Genomic DNA, 17,156 nt, shown 5'->3' with positions numbered 1-17,156 from the left:
GAGTCACCCGGCCGGATGCTTCCAGCTGGCGACGCATCGTGCACGTGATGTGTACGCTCGCCATGGAATGGAAAGAATGCATCGTGCACGCTCACGATCGACTCGATCTGCCTGAAGCGGCATACCTGAATCTCAATTATTTATACAGTAGTAATCGGCCACAAGCAGCACCGCGTCTTCTTTTCCTCTCCATCTCCAACGCCCAGCTTGCCACGCGCGCAACGGCCTGAGACCTGACCCAAGGAATTAATTATGAATGGTTTTGCTCTCTTTCTTCTCTTCTCTTATCTTCTCTGATGAATCGATCGGACTGCGCGCGTGCATTCGTAGTGGAGTAGCACAAATCAGGAGTAGTATCAAAACTTTTATTGACGCATGCATGCACACAAATCAGTACTAGAGTATCTGCCCATGCATCTCAGACTGCTCACGCGCCCCACGAATGGAACCAAGGAATGGAAGGCCGAATTAATATGGTTAATTTGCTCTCTTTCTTCTCTCTCTCTCTCATCTCTTATTAATTAATTCCCTCAATGATCGATGATGCGGTTAACTAGTACGTGCTCCACAGCCAACACGTACAAATCAGGAGTATGTATGTGCATGTACCAACGAATTAGTGCTCCACCTCCTGGCCGGATCAATTCCTCTCTTTCTTTTCTACTAAATTGCTCTTTTATTTTCTTCTCTTCTAGTATATTCTATTCTCTGGTGAATTAATCGTTCCATCCATCGGAAGGCAGCTGCCATTCCTGCGCGCGTCCGTGCCTACTCACATGCACACTAGCTACTACTGTATGTACGTAGGGCTCTACCACCGGCAGGGCGCAAAACGCCTCCGTGTGTCGTCTTTATTTCCGTTGCCGTCGAGTTCAATAAAAACAGCAATTAATAACCGTTTTTAACTCTTTCAACAAAAAAAAAAAAACAAACAAACAGAGGAACACACACCCCTAGTGTTTATGATACGGTCGCGTACGTGTCTCACCTCTATGTTAACTACCTGTCTTGCGGCTACGACACACCACCGGTATGAAACACCACTGGGTGTGCGACTTGCCGTAGACACGCTACTAAGGTAAAAGCAAGCCGTCTTTCCGGGAAGGCCTCCAGAATCCCTTTTTTTCATCCGGATGGACAAAAACGGCCCAGTCGCATCCCCGGAACCTCGTTTTCGCCCGAATTGGGCTTTCGTCCGTTCGGCGAGCCCAGGTCATCCCGCCCCCCCCGTGGAGCGCTCGGGGACTCCGGACGGAACGAAAGCGCGGGAAACGTCGAGAAAACTTCCCGCGCGGATGGTGGCCCCGACTTGTCGGCAGAGGCCAATCGTCTTCTGCGCGCTTCAAAAGCCTGCCGCCGATCAGTCTTCGCCGCATGCGTAGCTTCCACGCGGCGTCGCCTCGAATCCACGCGCGGCTCCCTCTATTTATCGCGGAACCTACCGCGTGTGGCCGCATTCAGCACCGCCGTCTCCCTCCTCTCCCCAGCCATGTCTTCTCTCCCCAATCCGCCTCCAGCGTGCAATGGCGGGCCACGACGCGGCGAACAACGGCTTCGGCCGCCGTTCCCTACACCAGTGGGAGGCGGGACTCCTGCACATGGCAGGCTACCCGGCGCCGTCGGACTTCCGCGTGCCCGGAGGATGGCGCCTGAGCGGAGAGGGCGTCCCGATCCCGCTGCTTCCGGTGGGAGACGATCTCGACGCCACTATCGACGATGTGCGGGTCATCCTCGCCGAGGAGCAGCGCGCAGAGGAGCGGTACCTCGCCAACAACTACGACGCCTAGAACGAGTCCTTCCGTCTCCGGCACGAACAGGAACTCGCAGCGTACGACGGTCCTCCCCCTCCTCCAGCGCGTAACAACGCCACCGGCCGCCGCCTCTGGTGGGGTGCGCCGGGCCGCACGCTCGCCCGTGTGCTCGCACACATCGAGGCCGGCAACTCCCCCCCCCCTTGGGATGCCGCCGCCGGCGCCGTTTCGGCACGCCGTTTTTCATTTTTAGTTTATGTTTCTATCTGGCCAAATTCAAATATATGTACAAACTCACCTATATATGTTAAATATCTTTAAATTTCGCTTATGTTTGAAAATTTTCATCTTGTTTTGTCTGAATTAGCCGTTATTTGTCAGAACTTTTCATCCATCCTGGGCTCGCCGCTGGGAAAATGGGCTCCCCAGAAGCGCCGGATTTCGGCCTAGGAGCCCCAACATCTGGGAGGATGCGGGGTGTGGGCATGTTTAGCCGTCAATGGTGCATGTCACATTGATGGAGGATGCAATGACTAACACATCTCCCGCCGGTAACATCCCAAGGTTGCCTCCTAGTTGCCTCCTAGTTTTGTGGGACATTTCTTTGTCTTGCTGTATCATTTTTATGCATGGAAGGATAGTTTTCACTTATAATTTCATGTGTTGTTACGTCATATCATTGTGGGACAGAGCGCTAGGATTTAGGGTTGTCCTAAGATTTTTCCATGAGTTTCATTCTTTGTGTGTCATAACTTTTGCATATGAGCTCCCCTCGAGGCGATTTCGGAGGTGTTGAAAAGATCTTAGGGAGTAGGGTTCATGATTTACAGTTATGGTTTAGAGATTAAGGTTAAGGGTTAGTATTTAGGGTTTATGGTTAGAGTTAGAGTTTAGGGTGTAACATTTAGGGTTTAGGATTTTAGGTTCTGGTTTGGGGTTTAAGATTTTAGGGTTATAGTTTGGGGTTTAGGGTTTTAGGGTTCTGGTTTGGGTTTAAGATTTTAGGGTTATGGTTCATGGTTACTCGCCGACGGTGCATGGATCGGCGATGGAGGATGCAATGACCGACACATCTCCCGCAAGCGACATCGCAAGGTTGACTCCCCGTGGCCTATCATTTCATGTGTCGTTCTGCCATCACAATATATTATTTTCCGTTAGAAGACAACTATTGTTTACTATTTTGTGGCCATCTCGTGGTCTTGCTTTAACATTTTATGCAAGGAAGGATAGTTTTTACATATAATTTCATGTGCGTTGTTATGCCATAATGTTGTGGGGCTGAGCGCTAGGATTCAGGGTTGCTCGAAGATTTTTCCATCAATTTCATTGATTGTGAGTCATAAATTTTGCATATGAGATACCCTCGAGGTGATTCTGGAGGCGTTCAAAAGCTCTTAGGGAGTAGGGTTTATGATTTAGGGTTATGGATTAAAGATTAAGGCTAAGGGTTAGGGTTTAGGGTTTATGGTTATGTTAGGGGTGCATGGTGTAGAATTTAGGGTTCTGGTTTGGGGTTTAAGATTTTAGGATTATGGTTTGTGATTTAGGGTTTTAGGGTTTTGGTTTGGGGTTTAAAGTTCTAAGGTTATGGTTCATGGTTATAGTTTGGGGTTAAAGTTTTAGGGTTAGGGTTTAGGGTGTAGGTGGTGAGGTTGTACCCTCGGCAGTTGTCCAAGATTATGGACTTAGGTTTTGGAAAAGGCAATGCCCGAAGATTTCGGGAGCGAGATGGCACAAGACGTACCCAGGGTTACGTCCCCGTGGTGGAGGATCGCTACATCCTTCTAGCAATCCAGTATGATCATAGTGTTTACAGGGTACCGCCGTAGGTGGAGTTGTGTCTAGTCTAGTCTGATCTCTATGTTCCTTACGTCTCTGCCTGTTGCGTGTTTCGTACCCTCAAGGGGTGCTCCTGCCTAGCTTTATATATGCAACCAGGTTAGGGTTTACAAGAGTCCTAGTATATTACAAATTGGAGTTAATTTTCTTCTTCCAGACTTTCCTTAGTCAATACTACATGCGGGTCTAGCTTGTCGAGTCCTTGTGCTAGTCCACCTCCATAATCCGCACCGGATATAGAAATAATGAGTACCCGATAGGTCATACACACGTCAGTAGGGTTTGGGGATTAAGGTTCTAGGGTTATGGTTTATGGTTTGGGGTTTAATTGGTTCAGGGTTAGGGTTTAGGGGGTTTTAGTTTAGTGTTAGAGTTAGGGTTTACGATTATCATGACTTGTACATTTTGGCGTCTAGGGTTTATGGTTTTGGGTTATGGTTTGGGTTTTAAGGTTTTAGGCTTATGGTGTTTGGTTCTTGTTTTAGGGTCTAGGTTTTAGGGTTTGGGTTAGAGTTAGGGGTTTGGTTTTTCATGACTTGTACATTTTGGTGTTGAGGGTTTAAGTGTTATGGTTTGGGGTTTAAGTTTATGGTTTATACCAAGGGCTTATGTTTAGGTTTGGAGTTAGGGTTCATGTTTTTCATTACTTTACATTTTGGCATTTCCCCGCTCATTTCTAGGGGCAATATACACTATTTCGGTGGTTGTAGCAAACTGCGTTGGAATTCCCGCCTAGCCTTGTTGCTAGGCTTGCTTATTTTGTGTTATTTACTACCATTCCGTGCCTGTCCCCACACACCATTACTTGATGCATGAAATGAGAGCTATTAATTGTTATTTGATGTGCCATCTAATTCTCTTGGTGGCATGCTATGATACATAGGGCGCGCGTCTCAACATTTCAACATCAATGTCTTCTTCTATGACCCTTAGCTTTTATATATGAGCCTGATTTGATGCGACCCGAGATATGTTGGAAATCTCTATAAAAGTTAAAGCTTTTCCATAATTGCATTCTTTTGTGACCCGTAGCTTCGCGGAATTGGCTCAAACTTGTCGTGCTTTTATGTCCTTATTTTATGCTATAATATATTTATTGCCTATGAATTGCTACGGAAAATCACAAAAAAGTAGTTAGGCCATGATCATGAGAATTTTTGAAGAGTCTTGGTATCATAAGAATATTGTGTGGTTCTGGCAAAAGTAAGGTGTGGGTTTATAAGAGTTGTATCATGGAAGGATTGGCCCACTGCGCTTCTAGTCTAACAGTGAATGCGTTCAATTTGTCCCTGACATATATGCAGCTTTAGAGTTATCTAGGTCGAGCTTTGTAGAGTCCCACCATATCAATCATCGGTTGACACCAATGTGTGTATACAACTACAATACATGGGTTGATTTTGTGATGTACCGGTCTACTTTGGGGCCGGAGATGTACATCGTGAATGACCAGTAATCCATTAGGGCGACACAAATAGGGAAGTTTCAGGTTTGTTGATTGTTCCGTTCATTATGATGATTCCTTTTCAAATACTTTTTCAAGGAACTAGCGGGTTCTATTCAAGTTGACACATGTAGTCGTAGAAGCCTTATCTTTTTTTTTTTTGAGCTGATGCAACTTCCTATTTAACTTGAAAAAATCCTTACTGTAGGCCCGGACTCGTGATCTAGCCGGAGTGTTGAGTTCCGGAAGGCTCCGCCGGCGAATGTAACGGTGCTTTTTGCCCGGAGTTTGCTGGATCGGTGGTATTCGGTCGTGCGCACCCATGCTTTTATTCCGACCGATTGGTTCTGGAGGGAGCGGCGCGAAGCTCTTTTTCTGTGTCGACATCAAGTGACTGTGGATCCATGATGAAGGTCGGAAGAAGAGAAGTTCATGAAGGCCGGAGGGGAGGACTAGCTAAGGGAGGTTCAAGTCTCCGCGCTGTTGATGGACTTGCTTGGTGTTCCGGGCTTCACAACGGCGGTATGAAAGTGGGGGCGACAACACAGGTGAAGTTCAGAGTCCTACCTTTCAGGGTGAAAACCCAAGGTCTGGCCTTAACTGGTTGTGCCTGGCAATGACCTTGTTGGAGGCATTGTTTTGAGAGCGGGGACTATCTTCAGGGTGAAAACCTAAGATCATTGATCGGGCGACGATGGTGTTACCGCACTGTTCCCTTCTTGGAGGCGTCGTTTTTGGAGAGTCTGTATTTCAGGTGTTGTCTTGGTGGCGGATGTATTGCTGTTGTTAGGCCCGAGATACTGTAGCGGGACTTTTGTTTCTTAGTTTTCTTTTCTATTTTTGGCTGTGTGCATCCGTAGTGCCATTAGGGTGGTGCGTTGTTGCAGAGGCTGGGTGTATTTGGTATCGTTTTGATATTAATATATTCCCTTTATCGAAAAAAAAGTAGCGATGTATGTGGGACTAATAATGCATTCAATTCATTCGCAAAAAAAAAAATAATGCATTCAATTATCAACTGCGAGAACATGGAGCTTTGCCTCGATGCGACGATGCCATGCCCGACCTCGAAGGTCGGTGTGACGTGGCTCCAGCAGGCAGCGCTCCATGCATGTCTTTGTGCACATCCTCGTCACAACTCGCCACCATATATACCTACATTTGCGTGCAGTCGCCTACTCCAGTTCCACACCGCTACTCCCAGGCGCCCTGTCACATCTACGAGTTCGAGGACAAGAGCGGCATGGACGCATGGCGCTACACAAGAAGAGGCGGCAAGCGTGACAATATACGGCGATGTTGCCACCAGCATGTGCCGCGACCGTCGAGGAGCACTCGAACGAGACGCGCTTCTACCCATCGGTCGTGTTGCAGCCGCCTGCGCCGTCCAACTGCCACAAGGCCATATCCTCCAGTCCTCCTCAGTGGAGCGCAACCGTCGGCGCCAGATGAACAACTTCCTCGTCGTGCTCTGATCCACCATACCGCCCTCCTATGCGCAACGAGTACGTACATGCATGGCTACATGCTCCAGTTAGTGGGCGCGCCAGATAAACGACTTCCATGTACGGTGAACATTTCCGTACACCTACGGTATGCCCACGCACACGCATCGGGAGCCACACATTCTCCTACGTTGATAGTCCTGCGTTGATTGTCTGTTCTTCTCTCCTAGCTAGCTAATGAATGGCGCATACCATTTGCTGATGCTGCCAGCAGGGTGACCAGGGATGTACTTGGGGGCTGGAGGCTCAGATGCGGCGACGCGCGCTCATAGCTCCCACCGGCCGGCGCCGCCGTTCACCGGACTGTCACATTCGCTCAATTTGTACAGTTGAAGTTCAATGGCCTAGAACCCCCTTATTCAGAATACAGGTCTATACCGTACACATAGTACACTTGCCTGACAGATACCACTGTCTTGGGCCCCAACGATCGAATTGAAAGCTTGCCAAATTATCAGCTTTCTATGCGTACAGGTCAGTACAAGTACATAAAGCACGTTTGAAAAAAAAAGCATGGAGTAGGAAAGTACAGGAAGCTGCGACGTCGTCGAAGCCATGGACGTCCCTGCCTCCCTGGTCACCTCCGCGCACGTCCGTTAGGGCACCTCCAACCGGCGACCCAAACGGACTCGCTGGGCCGTCCGTTTTGAGCCGTCTGGGTGGCTGCGCGGACACGCGGACGGAGCCCCGCGTCCGCGTGTTCGTTTGGGTCGCGCGCTGCGCCAAAGCGCGGACGCAACGCAAATGTGAAGAAAATCAGAAACAAAGCAAAAAATGTAAACCTAAACGAAATTTCATTAAGCATATGCCCTATTTTGGGCAAATTTGTACATAAGCCCTATTTTGGGAAAATTTAACTACCAAAAAAGCCCTCTATATGGGCTTTAAAATTAAAAACAAATAAAAAACCCTCTATTAGGGTTTGAGGAGGACGCGGTGGCCGCCGGTGCGCCGCCTAGTCCCTCGCGGGCCTCGTCGCCGTCGGCATCGATGATGTCCCCGGCGGCGAGGCGCTGTTGTGGCTCGATCGCGCCGGGGACTCCGGCCACGGCGACCACGGGGCCTCCTTCCAGGCGGAATGCGGGTCCGGAGCCGCCCGCCGCTCCGCCGCGAGCAGCCCGGAGCTGCACCTCCTCCCCGAGGCGCGGCTCCTCTCCTGCCAGGCGAGGCGCCTGGCAATCTGGCGCCTCTCCTCGTCCGCAAGGCGCCTGGCCTCCTGCCGCATCTCCTCCTCGCGGCGGAGCCTGGCCTCCTCGCGCCGCCGCGCCGCTGCCTCCTCCCGGCGGACCTGCTCGAGCAAGGCCCATGCCTCGGCGTCCTCGACCTTCTGCCGGGCCTCCTCCTCCGTCGCGGAGGTGCGAATGGCCGCCGCGAGATGTGGCCACTTCGCCTCCTCCTCCGCCGCGGACAGCGCCAGAGCGGCGCACAGGTCGGGGTCTTCTTCTTCCTCCGGCTTCGGCAGCAGCAGCGGCGCGGGTTGCACCAATGCCTCGCCGACGCGGTCGGCCTCTCCGAAGTGGAGACCGCCGTGTTTTCCTTCGGCCCGCAGCGCCGGCGGAGGACGGCGGTTGCTGCTGGCCTCGCCGTCATTGGCGCCGGGAGCAAACCGCCATGGCGGCGGTTGCGCGTGCGTGCGGAACCGTCGACTGGAGTGGAGTGGGGAGTGCACTGGACAGGGACAGATCCCTCCTAGTCCACATTTAATATGGCGCCCGCTCCCACCGACAGCTGGGCCCAAGGGAGTCGAGCAGGCGAGCAGGCGGACGCGACCGGACGCCGCATGCCATCCGCGGCCACGCAAACCTATCCCAGATTTGGGCAGGGTTTGTGTCGTTTCGGACGCCACGGCCATCCGCTTTTGCGGTGCGTGGCCATGTTGGGCCGCTGATTTGTCCGGTTGGACCCATCCGGAAGCGTGGGCGCGGGATGGGTCGCCGTGTTGGAGATGCCCTTCGATTCTCGGCGAGGTCGCACGAGTAGGAGCATGTGCCAACTCAGTGGCCATGTTCACGTACCCGAGCAACATTTATGCATTGCTCCAACAAAGTTTGCCCTCGCCGGAGTAGCCAGGAGCACAAGGGGACACACCAGGGCACGTCGGTGAGGAACTGCAACAGATACCACTGACTTGTCGTGACAAATACACAGAGTACACGTACCTGACAGATACCACTGACTCACCGTGACTCTTCCCGTCGTCGATCGATGCTGCCTCTCCTTACGTGGAAGCTCATGGCGTCGTCCCTGTTGAAGACCACTGCCAACCCACGGCCGAATGGTGAAAGCGTGCCCACCAACCTAGAAAGACAAAATGGGTCAAAAAGTAGGTTCGATTCCCTGCCAGATGCACAACCTCTAGGTTAGTTCAAAGTGTAGTACAACAAACTATCAATACACCGAAAATGAGTAAACATGGATACATAAAATGAAGACATCTTGGATTACCCAAATTGGGACGGATGAATTGTGCTACTGTCATGGAAAAAGTAATATATTTTTGTGTTCAGTTAAGAAAAACAATTTCAGGAAGGGAATTGACAATTTTAAACTTATCTAGCTTTGCATCTTTGAAGAACGCTAAAATTTTCAAATTTTCAATTTTGTTCGGTGCGCCAAGCACTCGAACTAGGGCCATGAACTGCCCGTGAGCTCATCCATTGGGAGATCAAGTGAGACATGCACGGCGTCGGTCTAAGCGAGCACAGAATTGATGTGCACCTTTGGGCGTCGGGTTAGCCGGCGACAGTGGTCAGCCACTCGTCGTGGATGCCGCCTCTCCTCATGTAGATGACTATGACATCGTCCTTTTTCTACACTACAACGACTTGAACGCATGAGCCGAGCCAGAGCCTGGAACTACCATCGTGAGCCCGGCCTGCATGCCGCGCAGCGCAAGGGCGGATCTAGGGCTACGGAGCCGCTTGAAGTAGGCCACGTTTCTTGCCTCCCACCCTCAAGCCGACGGCGCGGGAACCACGTTGGCCTAGAGGCGTGGCACCTGGGCGGCGGCTGGGAAAGACGGTTCCTGCGACGTGGTATCCGGCTAGCGTGGGAACTTAGCTCGAGCGTCTTTAGGAGGCCGACATGGCAACCGGCATAAATGGGTCGTCCATGGTACATCGGTACTGCTCTTCGAGGCAATAAAATGATAGGCAAGGCTGGGCAAAAGATGATATACACCGATAAATGGTTCTAGGAGGCTAGGAAACGATGTTAACCATGGACGTAGTGATGGGAAGCACAGGTAAGCTCCTATTCATTTCCTGTACGACCGTTGTAATATCATCTATCTACCACAAGTTCACTCCTGATATTTAATAGAATAAAGTAACATGGATGTAAGTTGCATCGGCCCGGGATACACAGGCGATGACAAAGAAAGCCCAGTAGTAAGCCCAATCAAATTTCAGAATAGTTGGAAGGAGAAGGAGTGAAGGACGTGGTGGGATGCAGAGCTTAGTCCCACACCGCTAGTGGACAAAGATTTTCACCTTCTTATAAGGTGGCTTCTCTTGATCCACTTAAATGAGATGAGAAGAGAGAGAGAGAGAGCGCTATGCTAAGTGCACACCACATGGGCTACACGTATATAGCGCGTGCGCTCGCGTGAATATTCGCGACTTAAGACTTTGGACGCTTGGCGACGGCGCGGGTAGTCTAGTCTAGAAAATATAATGTTTCTTCTGCCGTGATATATTTTTTGCTTTGATCTCATATTTTATTATTCCCCATTGTAAACGAAGTAAATGCTCTTACAAATATAAAATGACACCGGTAAACTTAGAGAAATGCTCTAGCATGCTACTCCTCTGATCGTGTTTAATTGACGTCCGACCGACGCTATATCACTGCATGGTCGAACCTCTTGTTAGAAATCCTATGAGACTGTGGTGTAGGAAAGAAATCCATAAAAAATTTGGAGGGTTAGAATCAAATGATCTCTATAAGAAAATTTTTGGAGGGTTAGAATAAAATTTTGGATTTGGTTATGTGAGTACCATCTTTCCGGGTTTTTTTACAGTAGCATATTTCTGGCATCCTAAATCTTAGTGCTCAATCAATTACAGTTTTGGTTAACATTATAGTTCCTGCCATTCTTTGAATTGCATTTTTCAAAGAGCGTAAAATGCATGATCATGCTCTGCGGAAAGTGCTGCTATATTATTGGTTTTCTATTGGGACATATGGGGCTTCCTTTTTTAAAACGAAATATAAGGCTTGCTTTCTTCTTGAAGTGTTGGAATAACTTGATAAGGCTTTCATCTAGTTTGCTTTAACTTTCTCTTTGTAGTACACTGAATTGTATGAAGTTCATTGAGTTTTCCCACCAATCCTTTTTTTTGTGATTCCCACCAATCCCTTCTCGTGGTTATTCCACGCTAGAAAAAAATTCCCAAATCGCAAGGGATGGAAGAGCAGGGGAGCTCGGCGTCCGGACCTCAACGGAGCGCGCCGCCGCCTCCATCCCCCGCGACGGCCGGCGTCGACGGATCACACCACTGCCTCCTTCTCTCCAGAGCGCGCCGCTGCCTCCTACCCCCGTGATGGTCGCAGGCCTCCATGGCTCCATCCCGTGCGCCAGCCTTCGTCTACCGCAACGGCCGTCATCTCCATCCCGGGCCCTGTAGGGGCCCAAAACCATCCCCTGCAACACCGTGGACTCTGTCCCATGGCGTGCATGGATTCGAGCAGCTTGGCCGTCCCGACCTTGTTGTAACGGAGTTGCCGGTGAGGCCTCCACCTGTGTTGTAACAGAAGGCGCTCTTCAATCTAACAATCCTTTCCTTCGTCAAGGAATGTATATACTAACCCTTTAAATGGTGAATTTGCGGTGGTTGGATTACAACCTCTTTTGATATGGTGTTAGGACCACACCATGGTAGCCGCTGTGATCGTGAGATCACATCCTAATTGGTATATTGAACTTGTAATGCTTTTGCTTTGTGAATCATGCAAGCTTGTGTTCTTTATGTTGGACATTTTGTGTTGTGAACTTGATCTGCTTGCATGTTAAAACTTTGTTCTTCTGTTTGGTAGAGAACAAGTGGTATGTGATGTACTACAGAGGGTTTCAGGAGTCTACAACTTATGGCGGATGTGTAGTGCACAAGTGATCTATTACGAGAAGATCTCATTCAAATAATATAAGACTAGAGAGGACCGGAAATTCATAACGAAAGATTACTCAGAATTCTTAGGGCAAGAGAGGAACAATATGGAGTTAGGAAGGGTGCATCTTAGATCAGGTTTAGTAGGGTGCATCTTAAATCAGGTTCATTATCATTGTCACTTTCATCGTAATTGTGTATTTGTTGTTGTCCTAAGTGTGTGTGATCACATGTAACATGCAATGTCAGAATTTCTAGATGGTAATCTCACCACATATGCATGCAAGGTTACCGTATCAAGCCTAACGTATTAAATAAAAAACGGCTGTTTGCATCAGCCAAGCCCAAAAACCTTAGACATGGAAAACAAACACACTATCGATGGCCATTGTTGTCAACCAGACTAACTACACAACATGACCTAGTCACATTTTACTACATGCAGTTTCTACCTGGCGTAGATGCAAAAGGACTAAAATCTATGCGAGCAACCAAAGACACATCCTTAGATTCGTGGCAATTACCGCTGAAGAAAACTTCAGCCCACCGTAAGAATAGTACGTACGCACGTGGCACACATTACATATAGCTACTTTTTTTTTAACACAGATGGGGTCAATGACCCCGGTGGAACTTGCATTACTTAGCTCGTGGCACGTATATTTTACAAGAAGGCCCTTTTTCATCTATTGCCCTAGGAAATCTAACATTTGAAGAAAAGACCATCTTTCTTACATACAACACCCCAGCAGAAAGTAAAAAAGCAATCGAGGACAAGGGTGTCACTGCCACCAGACGCCGGCGAGCTCAAGGCGTTTCCGCCGAGCTCCGAGAGCGGTTTGCTCGAAAGCTCTCGACCGCTGTTCTTCCTGATCGGCTTGGCGGCCTGCCTCCTCACAACGTCGCGGGCGCAGCCGACGGAGGTCAAGGTGGGGCTCATCATCGACGCCGACTCGCCGGTGGGCAAGATCGCGACGACCACCATCCCCATGGCTCTCGAGGACTTTTACGCCGCCGTCGCCAACTCAACCGCTCGGGTTAAGATCCTGCAAGCACGACTCCGGTGGAGACGTCGTCGCCGCCGCGTCGGCCGGGTATATGCTCCATCTTTCTGTGGTTCCTCATCTCTGGATGCTCATTTGCTTTGAGTCTTTGGCGTTGCGTGCATGGTCTTGATTGCCTTGTGGCGCGCGTGTGCGCAGCGTTGCAGCTGATGACGACGCAGGGAGCGCGCGCCATCCTCGGCCCGCAGTCGTCGGTCGAGTCGGCGTTCGTCGCCGACCTCGCCACCCAGGCCGAGGTCCCTGTGGTGTCCTTCTCGGCCACGAGCACCTCCGTGTCTCCCGCCACGGCGCGCTTCTTCTCCCGCGCCGCGCAGAGCGACGCCGAGCAGGCCGGCGCCGGCGCCGCGCTCGCCGCGCACTTCGGCTGGCGCCGCGTGGTGCCCGTCTACCAGGACGACGACTACGGCGCCGCGTTCGTCCCCTTCCTCGTCGACGCCCTCGCGTCCGCGCCCGCTGAGGTCCCCTACCGCTGCGCGCTCCGGGAGGACGCGACCCCGGACGCCGTGGCCGCGGAGCTATACCGCATGGAGTCCGAGCAGACGCGCGTGTTCGTCCTCCACACGCGCCCTGGGCTCGCGCGCCGCGTCTTCGACGCCGCCGCGGCGGGCGGCATGACAGGGGACGGCTACGTGTGGGTCATCACCGATGGCCTCACGGGCCTCCTCGGGCTCCGTCGAGCCACCGCAGGGCGTCATCGGGTTCGCGCCCTACGTGCCCACCACGCCGCGGCTGCGCGGGGTCAAGAAGCGGTACACGCGCGACCACCCGGACGACGACCTCTCGCGCGCCGTCCTAGGCTGCCACGCCGTCTGGGCCTACGACGCCGCGTGGGCCGTGGCCTCCGCGGCAGAGCGGCTCAACGCCACCGACCTGTCGTCGCCACCCGGGCTGGTAAACGGCACGGGCGGGCCGACCGACATCTCGGGGCTCGGGAAGTCCGCATCAGGCGAGAATTTCCTCGGAGCTATCCGAAACGTGACATTCGACGGTCTTGGCGGCAAGTTTGAGCTCGTCGGCGGCGAGCTCGTAGCACCGGCCTACCGCGTGTTAAACATCATGGACGATGGAAAGGAGAGGGGCGTCGGGTTCTGGTCGCCGCTGTACGGGCTGACCCGGCACGTTGGCCGTCGTTCCAACACCACGGGCAGCGAGCTCGCACCGGTGATCTGGCCGGGAGAGTCGTCGGTGCGGCCGAGCGGGTGGGTGCAGCCGACGAACGCGCGGAAGCTGAGGGTGGCAGTGCCGGGGAATGTTTCGGACAGCTACCGCCCGATCTTGCACCTTACCGTGGACCCGGTGACGAACCAGACGTCGGCCGGCGGGTTTGTGATCGAGGTGTTTGAGGCGGCGGTGCGGCTGCTGCCGTACGCGCTGCCGTTCGAGTTCGTCAAGGCAGAGTCGCAGCCCTACGACAGTCTCATCACGGGAGTTGAAATTTGAAAATGGGGTAAGTAGTAGTTACCTAACTTGCTTCTGTACTACCTCGATCTTTTTCTTAATACGGTAGATAAAGATAAGACACTTATTTTTAGACTGAGAGAGTATTAGAAACTTCATATAAATTATAAATGAACTATTTTTTTTGAGAACCCGCAGACTGCGCGTCATTCCATTAAGCATTAGTAGATGAACTACTCTCTTGGATGTCATGGTTTTAGTTCAAATATGATGTTATAGATTAGAAGGGCTAATTTATTTTTATTATATATACCCCATCCGAGTCAACTTATTTTAAATTAGTATGGCTAGCAATAGATCTACACATTCTAATACGGTATTATCTCCATTCCGTAATATAAGATTTTTTAAAGGTTTACATTTCGGAAACAAATGTAGTAATACAAGGGTTGGATCATATTTTTGTGACAAAAAAACCCTGTAATATTTTATCAACATAAACTGAATATGAAAAGGCATATAAACCGGCAAGTATTTGGACATAAATTTCTTTTTAAAAACCCATATCCATCCCATATAGAGCTTGAATTTTAAAATTTCTGAACTTTATTTTTACATTTCACTTTTTAAATTATGTACCAGTACATTAATTGTAATCTAAATATCCCACATGAGACCTTAAGCTTTACATTTCACTTTTTTAATTATGTCCAAGTACATTAATTGGCTCAAGGCTTATATTTTTTTTTAAAAAATCAAACCAAATAAAGTTTGACCAAACTTTTAGAACAATCTATTAACAAATATAATATTTTATATATACCATACAAAAATATATTTATTATCTATTTAATGATATTAATTTTGTATTTTGCATGTTAATGATTATTTGGTAAAAGTTTAGTCAAACTTGACATAGTTTAACTTTCTAAAAATAATATAGGCCTTAAGTTTTGGGATGTAGGTAGTAATAGTTAGTCGAATATTTTATGCCAGGGATATGCCATTCGATTAAAAGTCAGCATGATCCATTGGATATTGGGCATTGTAATTCTTCATACATCTATCGAACAAATTTCTAGATAAATTACCTTGCCTTTTGTTTTTCTTTTGACCGCGGCCTTGCCCTTTGTTTAATTGTTGCAGACGTTCGATGCCGTGGTGGCGGACATGACCATCACAGCAGATCGAGCGGCCCACGTGGATTTCACGTTGCCTTACATGTCGACGGACATCGCCATGGTTGTACCGTTGCGCTACCAACGGAGCAGCAGCTTCACGTGGTTCTTTTTTCCGAAACCACTCAGCTCCGGTCTCCGGCTTGTCGGCGCCGCCTCTTCACCGGCTTCGTCGTCCGGGCCATCGAACACCATAACAACGGGAATTCGGCGCCGAGTTGAGCTCACGCCCTCCAACAGAGGCAAGCTCACCCCCTCCAACAAAGCCGGCACCAAAGGCAAGCTCACACCCTCCAACCAAGCCGGCACCCTCGTCTACTTCGGCTTCTCCACCCTTGTATTGGCCCACAGTGGAGAAGCTCACGAGCAACCTGTCGAGGCTCGTGGTTGTCGTTTGGGTGTTCGTCATGCTCATCTTGCGGTCTAGCTACATGGCGAGCCTCACTTCCATGCTCACGGTGCCGCAGGTGGAGCCGAGCATTGCCGACTACCGCGCGCTGCTGCGGGGCACGGACATGGTCGGGGTCATGAACAACTCCTTCACGGGCAGGGCCCTGACCCAATCGGGGTTCCCGCAAGCTAGGATCATGCGGTACACGACCGCGCGGAGCTTCCAGGAGGCGCTACTCAACGGTAGCATCGGCGCCATCATCAACGAGACGCCCTACTTCAATATGTTCCTCGGGACCTACAACGACAACTTCACCATGACCGACCAACGCAACATGACGGGAGGCTTCGGGTTCGCCTTCCCCAAGGGATCGCCGTACGTGACGGATTTATCGCAGGCGATTCTGAAGCTAACCGAGATCAATGAGATCAACAGGATCGAGCGCAAGTGGTTCGGCGACCCCAAAGGCAGTGGATTCGCAATTCACGTCCGGAAGACTCAGCTTTAAAAGCTTTCGGGGCCTGTTCCTTATCACTGGCATCACATCTGTCGTTTGTTGCATCGTCCATCTGATCTTTAATCTCGGCAACAACCGCCCGCAACCCATCCAACAAATCACGTCGCACGCTTCTTCCCCGCCGAGGAGCCCTACATGATCGACATGGTCGGCAGTCCGCACAGTGCATCATACAGGAGCGAGGGGTCAAGCAGGTCAGTGGAGATGGCAGTCCCGTTGACCGATGAGATTGAGCCAGTCGCCAGCAGTCAGAGTGAGGAGGTGGTAGCTCCTGCTCGTCACTTTGACAGCTCGAGGGAATGACAAAGATGCAAGTCCCTAATGAAGTTCCATTCTAGAAGTCTAATACAGTAGAATAATTAATAACAATTGTTTCATCCATGTTTATGTGTCACTAGGAAATTGAGATGACGACTTAAAAGGATTAAGCGCATTAAATATAGCCTATACATTACTAAGATGCAAACGGAAACAACAAGCCAAAAAAAAGAGGTAAAATACAAGCAATCATCAAAAGAACAATTGGTACCTGCAACAATGTGCAGAGAAGCAACACCACGCAGTGCTCCCTACTCCCTGGTGGTGGAGATGCATGATGTACACTTTGGACTTGGTAGAACTTGATGAAAACTGATGCCAAGGAATGTATATACTAACCCTTTAAATGGTGAATTTGCGGTGGTTGGATTACAACCTCTTTTGATATGGTGTTAGGACCACACCATGGTAGCCGCTGTGATCGTGAGATCACATCCTAATTGGTATATTGAACTTGTAATGCTTTTGCTTTGTGAATCATGCAAGCTTGTGTTCTTTATGTTGGACATTTTGTGTTGTGAACTTGATCTTGCTTGCATGTTAAAACTTTGTTCTTCTGTTTGGTAGAGAACAAGTGGTATGTGATGTACTACAGAGGGTTTCAGGAGTCTACAACTTATGGCGGATGTGTAGTGCACAA

At 50.1% G+C, this 17,156-nt stretch overlaps 1 pseudogene; it reads left to right on the top strand.

Moving 5' to 3' along the window:
• Window positions 1–7,917: 7,917 nt before the first annotated feature.
• On the top strand, window positions 7,918–16,337 carry LOC124657051 (annotated as a pseudogene).
• The last annotated feature ends 819 nt before the right edge of the window (window positions 16,338–17,156 follow it).

The sequence above is a fragment of the Lolium rigidum genome, chromosome 5, assembly GCF_022539505.1.
Source record: "Lolium rigidum isolate FL_2022 chromosome 5, APGP_CSIRO_Lrig_0.1, whole genome shotgun sequence".
In the NCBI taxonomy this organism is placed as follows: Eukaryota; Viridiplantae; Streptophyta; class Magnoliopsida; order Poales; family Poaceae; genus Lolium; species Lolium rigidum.
Note: the sequence above shows the minus strand (reverse complement) of the source record. Positions and strands in the feature narration are given on the sequence as shown.